This window comes from Ictidomys tridecemlineatus, chromosome 2, assembly GCF_052094955.1.
Source record: "Ictidomys tridecemlineatus isolate mIctTri1 chromosome 2, mIctTri1.hap1, whole genome shotgun sequence".
Classification (NCBI taxonomy): Eukaryota; Metazoa; Chordata; class Mammalia; order Rodentia; family Sciuridae; genus Ictidomys; species Ictidomys tridecemlineatus.
Genome location: NC_135478.1, coordinates 67,384,907 through 67,389,800, shown reverse-complemented (window position 1 = coordinate 67,389,800; position 4,894 = coordinate 67,384,907). Strand labels below are relative to the sequence as shown.

The 4,894-nt window shown below is 34.7% G+C and overlaps 1 long non-coding RNA gene across 1 annotated transcript; it reads right to left on the bottom strand.

Annotated features, from left to right (window-relative positions):
• Nucleotides 1-347: 347 nt before the first annotated feature.
• On the bottom strand, nucleotides 348-4,028 carry LOC144375123 (uncharacterized). Its single transcript, XR_013434560.1, has 2 exons — nucleotides 3,923-4,028; nucleotides 348-616 (listed from the first exon to the last, which is right to left on the bottom strand). It is a non-coding gene; the product is annotated as an uncharacterized LOC144375123 (long non-coding RNA).
• Nucleotides 4,029-4,894: the final 866 nt, after the last annotated feature.

Here is a 4,894-nt window from a genome sequence, read left to right as displayed (position 1 = left end):
TTTCAACAAACACTTTTTATCTAGGAAATGTTGTGTCTGTAATGCTTGCTCCTCATATGCTCAGCTCTCTGTTTAGCAATCAACTTATCAGAAAGGCCTTTCTAACCCCTCTGATCTCAAATAGCACCTACCACTTCCCATCCCATTATCCTTCTTTATATTTCCCTATAGCACTTATTTCCTCCTAAGCTAGTAGGAGGGATTTAAATTTATCATCCTTCACAACTTGGAGAACTGCCTGTAGAAATTATCTGCTTTTTGCACTTTCAGCTAAAAATTACATAGCATTGTTAAATATGTAGAAGGTATTATAAATAAACATTTTTTGGGTAAATGAATGCATGAGCTCTATGAAATATTTGTTTATTTTGGAGATTTCTGTTTCTCAGTTTAGAAGGGGAAGGGGTTTAGCCACATAAAAGTGCATATTTTATTTTGGAAGTATGTGGGTATCTTCATGAGCAGTATACCTTCAGCACTGATTCATAATGTCTCATAAGTCCACATGAAAATAATAGAGATTTGATTGTAGATGATTTAAATGTACCAAAATGTACATATCTTAAAGTTGTATGTCCAGTTCAAGTTCCTCGATCCAATATTTAAAGTGCTGCATCTGAAAATATTAAATGAAATGAGGTGAGTATGTTATGTACTTCAATGAATTTTCCTGGTGACTGGCCCATATCCTCCTTGTCAATGGGCACACTAGTTCCATAGCTGCTGTTGCATGTTAGCTGATAACCAACCAGATACCTTTTACCCATAGAATTTCACTCAACAAAACATAATCTCAGAGATGTTTTCCTCCTCCCCAAATAAGCTGATGACATACTGATAGGGAGTCCACAAATGTGGTCCACGTTACCTCAAAGTGGGGCTAAATTTGCCTTGTAATCTGGGCTACAGAGTGCTGCATACAGGAGCCACATTCTTGTTTCATTTTTATCCTGTTCTTTATTCCTTTTCTCCTAAGAATAAGCCCAAAGAAACAAATACTTGTAATTAGTTTGTATAACTCTGACCCAGTACACCCAGTCTGAATATCTTTGACTGATATTAAGGACTCCTGTATTATATATATACTTGATTATTTTAAATTCTCTTATGAAAAAAATTGCTTCCAAGTTAGATCTACAAGTCAAAAGCAGATTGAGAATGAATTAGTTCTCCTGTTAAATCCAGGGCCATTTGTGTAGCACAGATGTTGAAGTCTGAATAATGCTAAAAATACAATACCTAGCTTTCTATTTTAATTTGTACAATGTCAGAATCCATACAGAGTTATATCCAATATTGATAAATAGAACTACATAGATATTTAAATTACCAGTTTATCAGAAAGTACCCTAGTCTGTAAATTTTCTTTCCAAAGTTTATTTTTCTTAGTTTATTATCAACCAGTGGTGCAATGGAGCCATGATGTTGTAACTGAACCACTGGAGCACTTTGTCACTGGGCCTTCTGTAAATGATGCAATTCTTGCAAGCTTATAAGTAGTCAAGCAGGAAATCAGTTGTGATAAATTTTATAGACTCTTGCATACATTCCTGGGCTTGATTTGGGTGAATTTTCAAGGAGATTCACTTCATATTAGTGTATATCAATTTGCTATATGTTAGGATCCCTTAGCGGACTTTAAAAAAAAATTGTTTATAACATTGTATTAGTCAACTCTCTGTCACTATGATAAAACACCTGAAATGATGAAAGGAGAAAAGATTTAGCTTGACTCAGGATTTCAGAAGTTTTAGTACATGGCCACTGCTCCAGTTGCTTTAGGCTCATGGGGGCAAAGTGTCATGGCAGAGCTCATGGAAGATGTGGCCTGTTCACCTCATCCAAGCCAGAAAGCAAAAAAAGAAGAGAGGAAGGAGCTTTGCTTCCAATTGCTCCTTCAAGTTCATGACCCCTTGACCTAACTTTCCTCAACTAGACCCCCTGTCATTATGGCTCTACCAGCACCCAGTATTCCCATGGCCTAGAGACCAAGACTTTATCACATGGACCTTTGGGGAACATTTCAGTTCCAAAATATAGCAACCACCAGAATTTTTAATGTAATTCATCAAGAATGTGGCCTGAGAATCAGTATTATTTTAAAAGTCTAATGTCTTAATATCACTGTGCCTCCACAGTTAAGAATCACTTCCTACCATGGCTTGCTAAGTAAAGAGTATGCATGCCAATTTCCTAAGGAACACCAAAACTGAAAATTCTTACACTGGTAGAAATTTGTCCTCTTAACCTTATTGAGCACTGTGAATGGAATGTGTTCTACTAGTCCATTGTCAAGAAGTCCCTCTTTTATCTACCATGGTAGGTCCATTCAGTGCCTTTCACCACAGTCACGTGTCACTTAATGGTGGGATAAAGCCTCAGGAACATTGTTGGACAATTTTGTTATTATCCAAACACCATGGAGTGTGCTTACACAAACCTAAGTGATGTTGCCTGTTACACACCCAGGCTCTCTGATACCACTTATTGCTCTTGGTCAATAAGCCTGCTCAGCATGTTACCATACAGAATACTGAAGGCACCTGCCACCCAGTGCTAAGTATTTGTGTATCTAAATATGTCTAAACATAGAAAAGTAACAGTAAAATTGCTAGCTGATAGAAATTTTCAGCTCTGTTATAAGATTATGAGAACACCATGGTATAATCATATACATGGTCCATCATTGACTGGAGAACATCATCATGCAGATATAAATAGCAGATCTCTAGAACTTATTCATCTTGCATAATGGAGTACTGGCAATATTTCTTCCCTTGGGGATTATTCAACAATAACTGGAGATATTTTTGTTGTTGTTATTGCAACATCTTTAAGGATGCTACTGATATCTCTTAAGTAGAAGCCAGAGATGTAAGTAAATTTTCTACAAGAATTACATAAGACACTTTCCATACATTAAGCAAACAATTATCTGCCCTCAAAATTCAGTAGTGCCAAAGGTGAGAAATTTTGTTCTCACAAAACATTTACTTAAGAGGCTTATCTTTAAATTTCTCTAGTATCTATAACAATATGTCTAGTCAAAGTCCTTCTTAGGGCACATTAAATAACAACATGATCCAAATTAAAAACCCCTTAACAGTCATAAAATAGATGACACCAAAGTAGCAGCAATTTAATTATACATTATATTCTGTTCATAAAATTTAAACTTCCGTGCAGTGACTGATAGTACCATAAGAGTGGTACTTTCAAAAGTTACCAGTTTGACCAAGCAAAAAAAACAATATTTGAATCCTTCAAACTCTCTGGAGTATACTTCTATGCAGAGTCTTTCATTTGATTCAAGATAGAAAGAGAAAGAGCCACTTAGAATGAATCTGAGATAGACTGTTACCCACATGAGAACCCTCGAATAATCTTGAAAGCAGAGAATTTGTTCAGGTTCCAGCAGCAAAATCAATCCTTTCATTACTGTGGTTGTACATTTACACTGCCCGCTGCCACCTAGCTCTGCTCTTCTCCTCTAAAGAATTGGGGTCTTAAATGGACACCGAATTTAATTCTTTTTGAGCCCCTTTCCCTGCCTAATTCTGCTTGCCCAATCAATCCATGTATTTGTAGTGAGGCTTCTAATCAATGATCTTCCACTACTTTCTCATGCCAATGAAAAACACAGGAGTAGACACTTGCCCCAAGCTACACCAAGATAGTTTATCTTCCAAACTTTGAAGGTAAAGACACAGGAGGGAAAACCTGAAATAATCTGAAGATTTCTCTAGGGGGCCAGGTGTCACAATTCTTAAGGATTCCTAGCTCCTGTAACTCTTCTTGATTCCTACCTTCTATGTTCCAATCAAGCTTAATTTTGTGATCATGTAAGTCAAATTCGTAGAAATTAAATATTGTATTTTATATGAGAGTAGAAATATTTGTGTACTGTTCATGAGTTACTTACCAGTGTTGTAATCTTGGACTGGTTTCATGATTTCTCTTTGCCTCCATTTTCTTATCTGTAAAATGAAAATAATAACATCATAAATATATCATAATACTGCTTTGAGATAATCTATGCAAAGCACTTTATTAAGTAAAAAGTAAGCACATAGTAAGAGCCAAATAAATGTGATCATTATCATTTTATGGATGATATTAAATCTTTAAAGTATTTTGAAACTAGAAATTTAAAGAAATTTTCTTATTAATTCAAGTATTCTTGGTGTTCTAAGTAGAAAAATCATATTGTATATAATTAATGGTAATTTAATTCTATTTTTAACTTTTATTTTTTAACTTTTCTTGTCTATGTGTATTTTTGAGAATTTTAAAAGTCAGAACTTTAACTGATATATTTTAAAAGAGTCTTCCTGGGGCTGGGGATGTGGCTCAAGCAGTAGCGCGCTTGCTTGGCATACTTGCAGCCCGGGTTCAATCCTCAGCACCACATACAAACAAAGATGTTGTGTCTGCCAAAAACTAAAAAATAAATATTAAAATTCTCTCTCTCTCTCTCTCTTAAAAAAAAGAGTTTTCCTGAGTTCTTTGTTAAATTTCATTTTCTAAATTTCCCAGGTTTCTTTAAATTCTTTAAGGTTTTAATTGAGGTAATTATTATTGGTTGATTGCTACTTTTTCTCCATATATCCTGACCTATCACCCTACATTGGGTAATAATATTAAATTCATAGCTGTCTCTTCATCTGTTTCTCAAGTCTGTTTTTCACATTAATATGATTTAGTTTTATTTTTATTATAAGAACACTTAACATGAGATCTACCTTTTAAAGATTTTTCAGAGTACCATGTAATATTTTTTTAGTAGGAACACAATCCAATTGAGTTATATTCACTACCTTCAGGTGTCACATAATGATAAAAATGTATTATTAGATGATTTTTACTGTTGTGCATACATCACAGACTGTACTTA